Source organism: Lutra lutra, chromosome 10 (genome assembly GCF_902655055.1).
Source record: "Lutra lutra chromosome 10, mLutLut1.2, whole genome shotgun sequence".
Classification (NCBI taxonomy): Eukaryota; Metazoa; Chordata; class Mammalia; order Carnivora; family Mustelidae; genus Lutra; species Lutra lutra.
This window is the reverse complement of record NC_062287.1, coordinates 26,287,056-26,304,451: the sequence shown is the minus strand read 5'-3', so window position 1 is coordinate 26,304,451 and position 17,396 is coordinate 26,287,056.

Below are 17,396 nucleotides of genomic sequence, written 5' to 3'. Positions count from 1 at the left end.
AATGTATGTGAGTGTGTGTGTTTGGCACAAAACAGGTAAATTTAAACTTTAAAATGCAGGATGCTGCTTTTATTGGTGCCTACAATAAGGTTGTTCTTTTAAATGTTATTTATTAGATCAGAGTCCTAGGATGCTATCAGTTTTAGTGCAAGTAACCAAAGGTGAATTCAGAGTGATGGAATGAAAACTCTTTAGAGTTGGAGTGGAAGTACCTGGTTTGAATCTTTTCATGACTGTTGACCTTCAAGCAGATATCTAACTATGTAACTGCCTCATATAGTTAGTTTCCCTCTCTGTAAAATCAGGGGAAATCCTCTTTATCTTCTTAACTTTCACCATGAATACCCAGCCCTTTGATTTCCTGATCTGTTCTCCAGACCTGGCTAGAGCAGGGGAGCACAGCGTGCAACCAGAGACATGGGCCAGGAAACTGTTAGGGCAAACTTTCCCTTCAAATCTCTTTGGTTCAATTCACAGAGACCAAGCTTGCTTATATAAAAGAGTTTTACTCTAATATTATATAGGTGGGCTGAGACTGGAACTAAATGCCAGTCAGAATCCAGGAAGCTCCGGGAACCAGCCCTCAGGGGCCCATCTCTCACCCACCGCACCCCACCCCTCACCTCTATCATGAGGATCAACTTCTGCCTCTGTATCAGTTCCAGTCGCATGCCCCTGAGCACCCTCCTGTGCTCACCTGTGGCTTCACTTCCTAATAACTTTAGGCAGCATAGGCTTCAGCTGTCCTGTTGAATCCAAATCTACCTTGTGTACCCTTTCAGCTTCTGCTCCCATGGCTAACACCTTCAATCTCCAAGTTGCCTAGAAAATTACTCAATATTTCCTTCCGAACTAGTGCATAAGTTATGAGGAATATGGCTGTGCTGCCCTGGAGCAAAGGCAATATCATCAGAGGATAGAAGGTGTGGCCATGTGGGGCAAAGCACAGCTACTGTTCTCAGAAGGGATTATATGTGGGTTAACTTCACGTAAAAGGTGGTTGAGGCAGACAGCTACAGGATTGTCTGTCACACCCTGCCCTCCTCTGAGAACTATTTTCCCCTAATTCCCTTAATTCTTACAGTTCCACGTGAGCCACTGTGTTTTTATCTGACTCCACCTTCTAACCACAGTTGATTTGAGCAGGATACTACACCTCTAACCTGCTGGGCCAACCACTGCCTTCTCAATTACTGAAGCTGAGTTTAGAAAGTGTCTTATGAGCCTCCCTCTTTTCACCAAAGCCAGGAATCTTGAGTGTCATAGGTGGCCATGTTTGGTTTTTTTGTTTTTTGTTTTTTGTTTTTTGCCATATGTAGAAAACCAATAGTCAGCATGACAGGAAGATGCCAACATGCAGTGGAGGAAAACTGAATGAGGGATGAAGAGGCTCTTGCCAGCATTCCAAGCACCAGCTCTACTTCCTTCTGTGACCCAGCTGCCTCCTGGCTGTCCCAGCTCTGCCTTGGTTTTCAGACTTCAGGGATTCCAAAAGATATTCCCATCAAGGTGACTACTTTGCTTTAGCTAGTTCAAATGGCATCTCTGTTGTTTTCTGCCACAGCCATCCTAAGAGTCTTACAGAGGTATAGGTAGGATGGGCCATGAGACTTCTCTAGAACACCCCCTTTATACTTTTGCATCCAGCTGGTGACTCTTGTGAGTGGTACACAGAGTTGGCCAGGGTTCTCATCTGTAACATGAAGCCTCACATTTGAATTCAACAGAAGCCATATATGGAATTCCCAATAGAATTTATTATATGACCAATACTACTGAGTGCCTATTATGTGACAGGCCCTAGACCCTGCACAGCGAATTTGATGAAGGATTAAACAATCTGCTGGCAGAGCCTTAATATTTTAAAGTCATTTTTATTCTAGAATTCTCAGTAAGAAGTGTTCAATCTGATTGAACATTTCACCGTAACCCACATGCCACCATTGCAAGATAAGAGCATTTGCAAACCCAGAATTCTCCCCCACTACATGTGCTTCGATTATACTGATGTACTTAAGCCAAACAGAAAGCACTGGGGGCTGCCAGCTTTAGTGATTGGAAGGAAGCCCTCTGGAGCCTCTTTTCTATCACTACATTTGGGACTTTGCTTTCTCTTGATTCCCACATGCAATTATAGGAAATAAATACAAGTAATGTCAAGTCATTTAGAATGAGGGGCCTGGGAGAATAAGAGTAACTGTACCGCTACCTGGTCTCTCTTTCTGTTGATCTCCTTGAAGACAGAGGAGTTACTTGATTTCCTTAATTTAATAAACATTTTCTGAGGGTCTTCTAAGTGCCCTCCCCTTTTCTAACAGCTGAAGTTCAGTGGTGAGCAAAACAAAAACATTCCCTTCCACTGGAAAGAGTAAGCCAACCACAGGTAATATAAGGTCAGGTGGTAAGTAGCATTATGAAGACCAATCACGTGGATTATGAGACAAGAGGCAGGCTACCTAAGAGATGACCTTTCTGAGAAGTAGCCTGTGAGCAATGCCTGAAGGAAGAGGAGAAGAATGATGTCAATGTTTGGGGATTATCCAACAAGTACAAAGGTCTTGAATTGAAAAAAAGTATTTCAGAAACACTGGGGAATATGAATGACTAGAATGAAGAGAGTAGACAAAATAAATGAAACTTATATTAATGGCCAAAGACCAACCATGTAGGACACTGTACTCCATATAAAAAGAACCTAATTGGGGCACCTGGGTGGTTCAATCGTTAAGTGTCTGCTTTCGGCTCAGGTCATGATCCCAGGGTCCTGGGATCAAGCCCCATGTCAGGCTCCCTGCACTGCAGGAAGCCTGCTTCTCCCTCTCCCACTTCCCCTGTTTGTGTTCCTCTCCAGCTGTCTCTCTTTGTCAAATAAATGAAATCTTAAAAAAAAAAATTAAAAAAAAAAAAGAACCTAATTGTATTTTTAGCATGGTGGAGTCAAGAGGGCCATAAATCTTTTGTAGCCTTTCCTTGAGAAGGAAAGGTATGTTTCTCCTTCCCTTGGTTGTAGGGTGGCCTGTGATAACTTTGTACAATGAACTACTACAGAAGTAATGTTAGGGCAGCTCCAGATCTGGGCTTTTTGAGACTTGCTGGCTTTAATTCTGGTCTCTGGGAGCACTTACCTATCACATACAAGTTCTGCTGGAGAAATGATATGGAGAGGCCATAGACTACATGAAGAAGGATAGGGGCGCCCCTGGGTCCAGTGGAGTCCTGCTTTTAAATTCTCTTTGCCAAGGTGCCAGACATGAGAGTGAAGCCATCTTTGACTCTCTGGACCAGACTAGCCTCCAGCTGAACCTACTGAGCAACCCCAGTTGATACCATGTAGAAAAGAAGAATCACTTAGCTCAGCTTTTCCTGGATTCCTAACCCACAAACTCATGAAACATAATAAAAATTGTTGCTGTTCATCTCAGTCATCTCAGGCTGACTATGAAATTTTGAAATAATGAAAATACCACAGACTGGGTGGCTTATAAATAAAAGAAACTTCTCTCTCACACTTCTAGAAGCTTGAAGTCCAAGGGTGCCAACACGGTCAGATTCTGGAGAAACCCTTCTCCTGGATTATAGACTGCCAGATTCTCATTGTTTCTTTACATGGTGGAGAACAGAGAGAGGAAGCAAGCTCTCTGTGACTCTTGTAAGAGACTAGTCTTGTTCATAAGAGCTCCACCCTCATGACCTTGTCTCATCCTAATTACCTCCCAAAGGTCCCTCCTTCTAACACCATTACACTGAGGGGTAAGATTTTAATATATGAATTTGGGGGCAGGGAGGGATGAACATTGAATCCATAAAACTGCTTTAAACCACCAAATTAAGGGATAGTTTGAAATTGGAGCTCTTAGTGTGTTAGTAACCACTGAAGGCTTATTGGCAGACAAATGACTTGACCGAGTGCTCTGTGAAGAGTACAACATAGGGGTACATAAGTGGCAGGAGGAAGATCAGTTAGGGGGTTACCATAGTAGTGCAATGAGAGGTGCTATGAGCTTGGAGTAGAGGGTAGAAGTGTAAGAGATGAAAAATAATCACATCCCAGATATATAGCTAAGGTCAAGGCTGGATAATTTGTTAATAATTTTGGTCTAAATAGCTGGATAAATGGGAGTAAGCTGGATAAATGGGAGAAATGGGGAAAGGCACAAAAATTTGGAAGTGGAAAGATGGAGCTGAAAAGTATGGACAACCATCTGAGGGAGCACTACCCAAAGAAGAATGCAGAAGAAGGGGCTAACTAGACCAGTCTCGGCTGGGATGATGAGGAATGAGGAGGAAGACTCTTAAGAATTCTGGGAGGGAATCCAGTATACAAGTGGATCTTTAGATGGGAGCAGGCACAGCTTATAGGCTAGAAGGCAGAGTATGTGGGTACAGATGTAGGAGCTAATGGCGTCTGCTCCTCCTCAGAGCCCCAGGCCCCTAATGCCTGGCTTTCCTGGCTTTAGGGTCCAAACAGTACAGCCTTCACCCTGGTCCTCTTCTCCCATTTTGTCAGATGCAAGAATTGTGATAGGGTCAGCTTGGTGAATTACTTCTGACTGTTGCTATTTTCTCAGTGAAATAAAGTACGGCAATTATCTGACAGTAGAAACGGGAGTTTCAGAACTTTGAGGAGAGAAATGAAGATGTGAAGTGGTCATTTCAGAGTGGGGAGAGCAGATTCACTAAGGAAATGTAGTAAGATTGGCCAGCAGCACTAAAAACCCATTCAATATTTTTGTCCTTAATTTAAGGGAACTTCCATAGTCTGTACAGTAGCCACGAACATGGGTCACTCAAATCCCCTTTCAAGTGAGAGATGTGGTCAGCTGGAAGATGAAAGTTGGAAGACAACCTCCGTGTGCAGTGTCTTTGGGATCTGACAGAACATTTGAGCCAAAGCCATGCACTTCTTAGCACAACCTAGCCCATGACCAAACGTGGCAGGAGCCCCTCATGGGACTGTCCTATTGGCAGTCTTTGTACTTGGGCACTTCATTGGGCTGTCCAATAATTTCTCAGGATTGTAGCATAATCTAAAACATTCCTTGCTCTCTCACATGTTTCAGACCTGCCTCACATTCTGGAAGTTTTCCTTGCCTATCTCTATGCCCTCTTCAGCTTTATCTTTCATTAAGCTTATTCCTTCCCCTACCCACTTCAAACTCCATCTTGACATCTGCTTCCTAAAGACTCCAACTAACACAACATCGTTATGGGTCTTAATCTCCTGTCACCTTCAGTTGCTCTGGTCATGGCCCACACATGAACTAAGCAGAGGGCTGGACTTTTCCAGATGAGCATGGAGGAGTAATGGAGAAGCAAAGAAATCGGGAGTTCCCAGTACATGCAGTTTTATCTGTCAACATGGAATCCATGCTGTTTAAAAAGTGAGCTGGACCCCTGAAGATGGTGAGGATGGTTGGGAGAGTCAGACCATGTACTCAGGTCAGCTTATTTTCATCTCACAAATGTCTGGTGGATTACCCTTCCCTTGGTAGAGAACTAAACCTAGGAAGACAAAGGCACCTGCTTAAAAAGACTGCCCTTCATTCGGTCATTTTGGGCCACAATCCTGAGTTGTCAAATGAACAAGTTTATGCTGCACACCTTCTTTGTGCCAGGCATTGTGCTAAATATGTTGTTTCTATTATGAAGCTCTTCGAGCATTAAATAGGCAGGTGAGGTAGATATAGTTTTACTGTTTTTATATGGGAAGAAACTGAGACTCAAAAGAGAAATATATCGCTAATAAGTGGCAGATTCAGGATTCAGACCCAAAGCCTTCAGAGCCTGAGCTCTTTCCACAATACCACATTGTTGATAGTCCTTAGATACAACTTACATATCAGAGCTACTAATTAATTTAATCCTGTGCACACAGAGTTGGTACAGAATGCAAATGTGTATGTAAATGATTATTTTAATTTTTACAAACAAAGATGCAAATGTATCCTTAGGTTTACAGGAAACTGGTAAGATAACTTTACCTCAGTTGACCCATTCTTAGGGCTCCAGCAAATCTGAATCATTCTAATATAAATAAACCCCCAGCTTTCCATATGAGAGCTATTCCTTCAGAATTTAAAACATTGAGTCTCTGGCCCCCCATCAAGGATATTTTAGACTCCTCATGATGTTCTTTAGGGCTGAGATAAATGTAAAATGCAAAACCTATCTCTGGAACTTTCTCTCTCCAATAAGAAAAAAAAAAAAAAAAAAGAATCTATGCCTGAGTTCTATCCTTGGGATTCAAGCCAGGATATAGCTCTGGCCTTGAGTAGTCTGACTTCTTTAATCACATATTTACCTCAATTCAGAGCAACCAGAATTCACTTACTCTGTTCTCACTTCATGAGTAGTCGGCTTAATTTGAGAGGTTCTGGGGTTCTCTATTGGCTCCCCCTTTATCACACCCAGTTCTCTGGGTTCTGAGGTCTGAATACTGAGGAGTATGTGTTCAAATATAAATCCCTTTGAGCCGATCAGTCTTGCCACCTGATACTTGACTCAGGTGAAATGTACTTTAAGGTGGGGAGGAAGTAAAATGGGAAAAGGAACCCTAAATAAGGAAATATGGACAGCCTTATAGGCAAATGCTGCTTGGAATCATGGCTTCCCCAAGGTCATATGCCTTCTGCTGAGGGCACTTTACAGGGTGGGATTGATGTCTTCTCCACCCACCACTACTCATGGACCCAGTGTTCCAGCATGCCCACTACTTGCTGAAGTTCCTCAACTGGATGTTCTTCCTTGATCTGAGCCTTTTGACATGCTGGTTGCTCTTCTTGAACCCTTGTTGCCTTACGTTTGCCTGATTACTAGTAACCCCCAAGAGTCTGTTCCAGCATCTCATTCCCCCTCACATGGATCTGTGCTAGTCCCCTCCCTGTACAGTGCTCTCCTAGCACTCTCTGTGAAGTCCCAGAGAACATTGACTCTGTTTTATTTATCTTCATGTTCTCAGCATCTCGCCCCATGTCTTAAATAAATCATTTTAATAAATATTCAAGTATCTCAATGACCCTCTATTACCAAATTTAGCAATTGTCCAGTAGCTGTTAGATTGTCTCTTTCTGGCCCCCAGTGACTACTCTAGTCTGAAAACTTGTGTCTCTCCATTCTCATATCTCTAGGAGCTCAGTACAGTGCTTGTTCCATAGAGGATGCTCAAGAAATAGTTTTGGAGTTAATTAACTTAGGCAAAATGCATCTTCACCAATAAGCTGGATTATTCTAATGGTGGAAATAGCATCTCCTCCTTTGCCTATTGTTGTTCCCAGTTCTTACTAGGAGATGGCATGAAGACATACGGTTGACTGCAGTCACACACACACACACACACACACATACACACACACACACACACACAGTGAGGGATCCTGTCACTTGCACCTCTGCACCTAGTTAGATGCCCAGCCCCATCTGAATGCTTCATTATCCCAAAGCAGTCACGTGTCCCTCCATCTCCTCTTCTCTCCTTTTCCTGCTGCTTCTGGAATCAAGGTACTGCAGACCTGGCCTCACTCTGACACTCATTACTCTGGTATTGATGGCCTTCCACCTCCCTGTTATTGTGTGAAGATTAGAAAGCAGAGACCTTTCTTGAGCAAGGGAATGGGTTTTGTCAGTATTCAGTGTGTAACAGCAGAAAATATAATAAATTCTGGCAGTCAATCGAATATGACATGATAATGAATGTTAACATCATGTGCCCCCCTTTGCCAACAGAGGGGAAAGTCATGTTAGATCACAGCTAAGCACAAGCACCATGTGATTTCTATTTGTCTCTCTTTCTTTCTCCTCCTTTCCCAGGTTTGACCTCATTGCTTGCTCAACTCCACCCCTTCATCCCCAGCTTCATTTGCCCACACTACTTAGAGGCACTGCTTCAATTCCCAGGGCTCTGCATCTTGTCTGTGAGAAACCTGACCTCAGATGGAACTGCCCTCCCCCAAACTTAACAGAATCCTCTGCCTGAAAAGCCCTCCCGCAGTCCCAGGGCAGCCCCCTGAGTCTGAATCTGACTGAACAGGATAACAAACCGGGAGAGCACTGCCAGGTGAATTCCAAGCTAAGTGCCAGCTTCCTGCAAGTCGAGAGGCTGGACTCCTCCTGCGCCTCCCCTGCAAAATGAATACAAAACAAAGCCAGAACCAAAATCCTGCTCTTTACTTGTTTTCCCCCAGACTATTTGGTTTCAGGTGCTTTGCCTGCTATTTAGAGTTTTAAAAACCTAGAGTCCCCTCATATAATGATGTGGGTCAGGATCAGCTATTGCTCATTGAATTATTATTAACAAATATTCGTATGTGCTTATAAGAAAAACACAACTCAGAATTATTGAAGCCACAAGGATTTCTTAAAGAAACATTCTTTAGCAACTTCAGGTCCCTCCACTGGCTGGTCTGAAATCTCGTTGGTCAGCCAAAATATGTCATCACTGTCCCATTACCCTAGAGCTACAGATAACCTTCAGCTAATAACCATTAACGAACCGTGGTGATATGCCAAGCATTATACCGTTTAATAATTACACACACACCTACACACACTATAGATATACAAAATATGTTATAATACACATTTTATGTTATATGTTTTATGTTATATTTGTCTCTATGGCTTAGAGAGCTGTAGGTACTTATCCATGAAGTCATCAAGTGTCAGGACAGGGGTATCCTCAGTCTGTCCACTTTATCAATCAAGGACCAATAGAGGGATCCACTGTGGGCCATGTGAGCAGGCCTTGTTCTTTCTCTCCCTGGGGCATCTCCAATATGCCTCAGTAGAAACTGATTGAAGATACCAAAGGTATTTTGATAAGATAATGGAAAGGCAGGAAGGATGGCTAATATAATAAAAACTATTATTATTAATATCTAATTAGTACTTTTTAGGGTCTTTTTAGTACTTTAGAGTTTAAAAGCATTTTTGTGTGCATTATTTCATTTGATCCTCAAAAAAAAAAAAAAAAAAAAAACAAACAGAGTAGATGTTATTATCGTACTCATTTTACAGATGAAGAAACTGATGTGGCCTAATCAACATCCACAAGTACTTAGTATTTAACATACAGACTGAAAATGAGGTCGCCAAACAACCAAATTAAATTTAATAGCAATAATGATCTTAGCGGTATTCAGATGTCACTTTACAGTTTCAAAGTATTTTCACATACATTTAGTTTTAAAATTAAATTGCACAAGTATACAGAAATTTAAAATTATGTATCTTCAAATCTGTCATCCCAAATCTTGAAATCCTTCATAGGGAAATAAACCAAATCAAAGTATCTATACCAATAGTCTCTATTTCATCATATGGTCTTCTTAAAGATCATAGAAAGACCTGTCAGGGAGAGGAAATTCTAGAATCTTCTCCCCAGCCTACAGCCTCGATCCTGGAAGAAGAAATACACCATCTGCCTCCCCTCCACATTCTTTCCAGTGTTCCTCAGAGAGAAGAAATTGCTCTTTTGATTTCTAAGGGACATAAATCTAAGGGACCTCATTTTAACCATGGTGAAATTTTTGCTTTGAAAGATAATATGCATCTGTCATCGTCTTCCCAGCTTCTCCACCTGCACCTATGGACAAGACTGAATGTCTCATCCAGGTGGGGGCTCAGAGAAACTGTTGATGTTAAGTGAAAAAAAGTAAAGGCAGAGCTCACAATTATACACACACATAAACACACAGTAGGACTTCAGTTGTATTTAAGAGAAATGACTGGAAGGCTATTTACACTCATGTTAATGCTTACGAATACATTTTTAATTATTATATGCTACTTTTATAATAAAATTCAATACAATGGGTGAGACTAGATTGACAGTGGGTTGCATGAAATTAGACTGAGGGGTTTTAGTAAACCCAACCTAAATATGAGGCTTCTAGAAATCACCTCATGGGTAACTTGAGTAGGTCAAAGCCTATCTGACCTAAAGAATCTGCCAGAAAACTCTTGGCACAGAATATGACCACCCTCTGGGGAAGATAGCTATATATATATTGAGGCACCAACTGCCTGGCACATGGGAAGTCTTTAAATGCCAGAATTTATAAGTAATTCGTGAACACGTGCTCTAAGATCATCTGGATACTTATCCCAAGTTGCTGAAAGAAGAAACGAAGTTTTTCCCACTTCCTGCATAGAACTTATACCATTTACCTGAATATCAATAATCCCCATGGTAAGCACTTAATACATGGCAGGGGTTGTAGGCCAAGCTCTAAATTAGGCATATTTCAAACTTTATTGCTCTGATCCTGTACCCCACCTCCCTTAGGATTCCCTTTTCCTTAGGCTTCTGCACCCTTGTTAGCATCTGTCAGCCCTGCTCGAGGTCATTATTATTAGAGCTAGAGGGGATGACAGAGAACTTCTCACTTAGTTTCTTATTTTTTTTTTACGGAGAAGTAATCGGTAGCCCAAGAAGTGAAATAACTTGTCCAAAGCCAGCCAAGTAATGAGTAGCAGGGCCAGGCCATGAGCACAATGCAGCACCCTTTTCACTGCACCTTGTGATTACGTAATTTACCTTTACATATAGGGAAGCAGTGAGGTAGAGGGGAAAGCCCCTGGAGTCATCAGTTCTGGATTCGTTGTCCCTCTGATAACCTGACCTTGGGCAAACCACTTTGTATTCCATCCAGGCCTAGTTCTGCTTCTGGTTTTTTTGTTTGTTCGTTCGTTTGTTTGTTTTTTAAAGATTTTATTTATTTATTTGACAGAGAGATCACAAGTAGGCAGAGAGGCAGGCAGAGGGGGCTCCCCACTGAGCAGAGAGCCCGATGCGGGGCTCGATCCCGGGATCCTGAGCTCATGACCCAAGTTGAAAGCAGAGGCTTAACCCACTGAGCCACCCAGGCGCCCCCCTAGTTCTGCTTCTATAAGAACCACTCACAAGGACTTTTCTGGGGGTTGGATGAGATAATATATGTGATAAAAGGCACTTTATAAACTGCAAAAAGATTATATGAATTTCAAGCATTGTTATTTTGACTGCTGTTTAAACACCTTTCCAGTAGTATTTGCATTTTAAAAGAGATTTTAACCTGGTAAGAATCCTGGAGGTAAGGCACTTTCAAACATTGCTAGTGGGAATGTGAATAGTTGCCATGATCTGACAAGATCTATTAAAACTCAAAATATGCATATATTTTGCACCCTAACTCACACTTATTAGCACCTAACCCCTAGAAATGAAAGTAGGTTGCCAAAGAGGGCATGTACAAAGATGTTTATCACAGCATCATTTTACAAGTAGAAACAAACTGGATGCCTCTCCGTGGGGGGATAGTTAAACACTCTGTAGAACACTCGGACCATGAGATATTTTTCAACTAATAAAAAGAATGTGTTCTTGTTCGATCTATATCTATTGACCCAGCGGGATTTCTACAATATATTGTTAAGGGCAAAACAAGTTAGAGAGAAATGTACTTACTTGATTTCAGGTTTGTAAAACTATGACTACACATCCCGCATATTTCTGCTAAGGAAGGGTAAGGGGAGATGGAGAGGGAAGGAAAGAAAGTGACTGAAGCCACAATGAAGTCTTGCCAACTCAAAGTCATGAGTGTCCAGTGGTGGAATTTTACCACCTCTGGCTATTTAGCCGATGAGACAATAAATTCAAGATGAAATCATGAGAAACAGCAACTATGATCAGAAGCGGAGTCTCTGCCTTGGTGTATGGCTTTCTCTCTGCAAACGCACGTCTCCGTTCAGAGAGCCCCAGGTTCCATGTTTCTCCCTCTGGAGCACAGATGTCTGCAGCTGCTTAAGGCAGCCATCGCACTGCCCCTCTTTCCAGAGAAGCGGAAACCTGTGGGTGAAGCACATTCAAGTATTTTTGGATTTACCGTTGTCTCATTTTTTGGTTTCTCCACTAATGCCTGGGACGGAACCTCAAGTGCAAGCCAAGATTGTAAAACAAGAGGCAAGCAATCAAGTGCTCTTGACAATAATGTTGCACCCTTCAGAGCACAGAGCTGATGGACCTCAGCACATAATTACCAATATAGATTGTTGTTTTAAGGAAAAATGTTTTTTAATCATAATAAAACACTCTTACGCTGGCAGAGTGCTGCATTTGTACATGCCTTGTTGCTTCAGTATTGCCAAGCATCCAGACACAGGCTCAAAGGGAACTTTAGACAGGGAAGGGTTAAGGTTGTAGGTGAAGGAGTGAATTTCACTGGTAGTCAGCCAGGAAGCCCTCATGTCCACAAGGTGGGGCAGCCAGGTAACAAACAAGGGGAATGTAGAAATCATGTAGTCTTAGAATTCATTGTTATATCAAGGCAAATGTGAGCTGAGCTTTGCCTATTCCAACAAAAACAGCGGTTATTAACTTCTCAGATGCCATCTTGTCTGAGAAACCTTCTCCCCACGCCACAAAGTTGATTGTTCCTTTCTCTGTGCATCATTATACTTTACTATACACCCCTTCTAAACACAATATGATACTGCATTTGTTTATTTGCTTGTCTTACCTTAAGGTCTTTTTCATCTTTACGTCAACCCCTTCCTCATCATTGCTTAGCAGGACGCTGGTCCCAACGAGAGCCAATCCATGTTGAATGAATCTGCTTCTCTGTATAAGGCACAAGGCACAGCCAAAGTTAAAAAGCCCTAGGCAAGTGAATTCCAGCTGTGGCTTCATCCCTAGCCTCTCTGATTTCAGACAGAGCAACTTGGTTTCCCTTGGATAACTTTACTCACTTATAAATTGAACACAGCACAAAATATTGAAATTGGGGGGAAAAGTAAGGGACTGATGGGGAAAATTGTGATTGAGTCTCCCTAAGGGCTCTGCTACCTGTGCACCAGCAAACTCCCACCCACCAGGTGGGAGTGAGTCCAGGCATCACCTTCTCACTGAAGCCTCCCATACCACTCCAAGGAGACATTGTACTCACTGTACTACTCCATGATCATTTACTTAGAATTTTTTGTTTCCCCACACTGCAAGTTCTTTGGGGCTTTGGGGGGTGGAGGTCACAGGACCTGACATAGCATCTGATCAATAGTCAACGCCAAATAAAATTCCAATAGATGAATACGTGATAGATGAATGAATGGAGAGAGGAAAGGAAGGAAGGAAAAATTTTATCCTAGATTCTGATTGGGTTAAAATATTTCTGAGCAGATCTAATGCTATTTGCTGATGTATAAAGTGTGAAATAACATGGAAGTTCTCTAAGATTTGGGGACCCAGAATTTAAATATGATTACTCTCTCTTGATCTGTTCTTATTTCAGTTAAACTCGCCCATCGCCCATCAGTAATGTCAGAATGAATCATACTTACTGTGGAATATTTTCCCAAATAAGGATGGGGAGGCCAGAGAATGCCTGTTACGTGCATTAAATATGATCTTTCACTTCCTCCTCATCACAGCCATCTAAGGTCAGTATTATTAAGCCCATTTCTTGGGTGATCAATCTCAGATCTAAGAGGTGAAAAATTCATCTACAATCATCCCATGGGAAGTGACAGAGAGAGAATGCACCAGAAACCAGACCCAGTGGCCTACAAAATATCTCGAAGGAAATTATGCCCTGTCATCTCTATAGAAAAATGCGGAGATGCAAGGTACATTGAAAAAATATGGGAAGGGAGAGAGACAACTGGATCCCTATTAGCTTGATCAGCCAATATTGCTTGTTCACCATCCCCGTCTGTGGCCCACCTCCAAGACCTGCCTTGACTCTGTCGAGCCTGCGTAGGTAGCAGTGTGCACACTTCACCGGAGAGCCTACTTCCCATCTCCTTGGAGTGAGGAAACTGTGTAATGTGGAAACCCACTGTTGTGGCCTGCTCAGTAGGCGTGAAGGGCTGTGCTGCATATAAATGGACTCTTTCACTTAGCAGAGGCAGGTAATTTCTTTTGTCCTGCTGATGCATTATTGATTGTGATGAATGTCAGAGTGGGAGCCCATTCCAGGAGCATTAAACAATAATTTCATCTCCGGTGGGTAATTGATTGTCAGGGGGCCCACAGTGGCCAGTTGTGAAGTGGTGGTAACGGTGAATGTATTTATTTGGGGCAGGGGTGCGAAGGAAGATTGCATGATTTATTTATTAAATAATCAAGCCCAGTTTTCAGGAAGCAGAAGCTGAGATGTGAAGTTGACCTTCTCCGAGACTTGGACAGCCTGTCCCCAGAGGTCAATTCCTGTTTGCTCAGTATTAGGGACATATCCGGAAGTCTTTCTCTACCTAGTCCCAACTGTCACCATCACCAATAGCCACCCTCCCCTATGCAATCCTGGGCACTGACTTTCAGAATCGACACTTCTCTGCTACCACATGGCCGTCCTCACAGCCTGTATACCAAGCATCTAATTCCAGACGGGCATTTTCCTCAGTACAGAACAGTTTAGATCTACTGGGCCCCTCAATTTCACACCCTGGAATGCCCTTTGCCTTGCCTGCCTGCCTATCTAGCTCTTCCTTACTCCCCGTGGGCCCCAGCTGACATCATTCTGTGCTGGGCGGGATCTACCTCAGCCCCAGGGAGAAGTGTACATGTCCCTGCTTTGGTATCCTATGGCAACTCTTCATGTCTTCACTACAGAACTCCTGCTACTATGTTCTGAGTATTTGTTTGGATTCTGTCTTGACCACATGGTCAGTGATCATAACTTTCCTGGATTACCAACTCCTTGCAGAATTTGTTGAAAACTAGGAAGTTTCTTCCTAGGGAAATATGTGAGCATCTTGGCAGATACACAAAATATTGCATACAGTTTTAGAGCATTTGCAGATCCACTAGAAAATATTTGTGGACCTCAAGTTAAGAAATTCTACCCTGGGGTGCCTGGGTGGCTCAGTTGGTTGGGCGTCTGCCTTCAGCTTAGGTCATGATCCTGGGGTCCTGGGATGGAGCCCTGCATTGGACTCCTTGCTCAGAAGGGAAGACTGATTCTCCCCCTCCATTGCTGCTCCCCGTTTGTGCTCTCTGTCAAATAAATTTTAAAAATCTTTAAAAACAAACAAACAAACGAACAAACAAACAAAGCCTCTACCCTGACTGAGGTGTCTGAGACCCATATCTTATTCCCCTTTGTGTCTCCAGGCACAATGTAACATAGGGCACATAATAGGTGCTAAACAAATGCTTGGTAAATGGTTGCAGACTGTCACTATCATGCAGATCAAGGACATGGGAGTGTCAGCTTTGCAGGGAGCTTCTTGCCTCCAGCATTATGGATGTAGGAGCTAGGAAGTGACAACTGGAGCTGTGCAGGGTGGAGTTGTCGTTGCCACCCTAGTCTTGGTTCCATGCTTTAGAATCTCATAAACGGAAAGAAAGGGGATCCGAGAGGGCTTGATTATTACACAGTGTAGCAGAGCTTCATAGAACTGAACTGGAACTCCAGAGAGCACTCAAGTGCAGAAACTAAGGCCAAGGAGGGTTAAGAGGCTTACCTGAATTTCTGGGCCTCCCTCTTCTAATTTTTGTTGTAGAATCAGAAGAATTAGGTGAAAAGCCTGGATATGATAATTTTGCCATAATGAACCAAACCAAAAGCAAATAACTCTCAGGCTAACTCAAGGAATTGGCTTTGCCTTCTGCCCCATAAATATGGCTCCCCTGTATTCCTAGAACTACTTGTCCTATAGCATGAACATTTCCCAGTCTAGAGTCCCAAAGACCAAAGGCTGCTGCAGGAAGGTTTTATAATGTCATGCGAACAATGCAGATTCTGGAATCAGAATGCCTAGATTTGAACATTAGCTCTAACATTTAAATACAGATCTTGGGCAAGTTCTAAATCTTGCTACACTTTAGTTTACTTGACTGTAAAATGGAAATCTCATAATTCCTACTCCTCAAAACCTTGAGAGCAACTAGGAAGTAATACACAGAGAGCTCAGAACATACAAGGATTCATTAAATGTTAGCCATTACTATCACCACAACAGGGGTTTGTGAATTGATATTGTTATTACAGTAAAGAGTTTTCTGAGTATGTGTGTGCAGAAGGAAAGGCTCATTTTGTTTCATTTTATTATTTTAGCTCAGATGTAAGTTGAGCAAGAATTTCTGTATCAGGATCACAGTGCCCTCCAAGGATAAGAAATCAACATCTTCAACGTGCTCCCCGTCAAAGAGACCACATTTTCTCCATATACAAAGTAAGCCAGCCCTCAACGTTGGCCTTAACCTCTCACTCCTGGAACTGCCCTTGGCAGCTCCAGCCCACATGGAAATGCTCCTTTCTTTTGATCTCTTGATGTAGTCACTATATATAAATGCATAGTCTCTTGATACTCATAGTTAATAAAAGAATAAGAAACTTTATTTATATTTCATAAGTTGGATTTCTCAAAGACTAAGTAGACTTTCAAAGCAGAAAGTGAATCCCATCTTTGGGTTAGGGTTCTACCAGTGCCTGCCATGTCCCCTTGGGCCTACCCCATGCCATTGAAAGAGCACTGGAACTTAAAACCTGGGCCTTAAGTTCCTTCCCTCACTGGTCTGGGACTCAGAAAACATGTGCCTGACACTGTTACCCACCGCAATATTCTGTTATCTACTTTATCCTAATAATAAAAGCCCTGACTTTAGTTACACTTGGCCACTTAAAGACTGTATTTTCTACTCCTCCTTGAAGTTACTTGTGGCCATGTGACCAAGCTCCAGCCTAATGACGAAGAGAGGGCAGTTGTGTGAGATTGTTCCCCTTCTTGCCCTACGTCTCCATTCTGCTGCCTAGAATATATCTATACAATGGCTGGAGCTCTTTCTGGCTGCCATCATGGACCCATTTGGACGACAGTCATACCCAGGAATGGTGTCGCCCGAATCCTTAACAATTTCATGGAACCATCACACTACCCTGGACTGCCTGTTTACAAATATTATTTAAAATGCAAGCGAAGGTGCCTGAGTGGCTCAGTTGGTTAAACGACTGCCTTCGGCTCAGGTCATGATCCTGGAGTCCCAGGATTGAGTCCCGTTTGGCGTCCTGCTCAGCAAGGAGTCTGCTTCTCCCTCTGACCCTCCCCACTCATGCTCTCTCGGCTCAGGTCATGATCCTGGAGTCCCAGGATTGAGTCCCGTTTGGCGTCCTGCTCAGCAAGGAGTCTGCTTCTCCCTCTGACCCTCCCCCACTCATGCTCTCTCTCTCTTTCTCTCATATATAAATAAAATATTTTAAAAAATAAACAAAATGAGAGTGAAATAAATTTCTTTCTTTTTTAAATAATAGCTATTATGTGGGGTTTTGTGTTGTTCACAGACTGACTCTAGCTTAACCAAGTATTCTGAGTCTCAGGTTTCTCATCACTACAATGCAGATAATAATTCATGTCTGTATACATGTAAGGTAATATCATAAGTGTTAACTCATTGTTACAGTAGAAGTTGAATTATAAGTACTTAC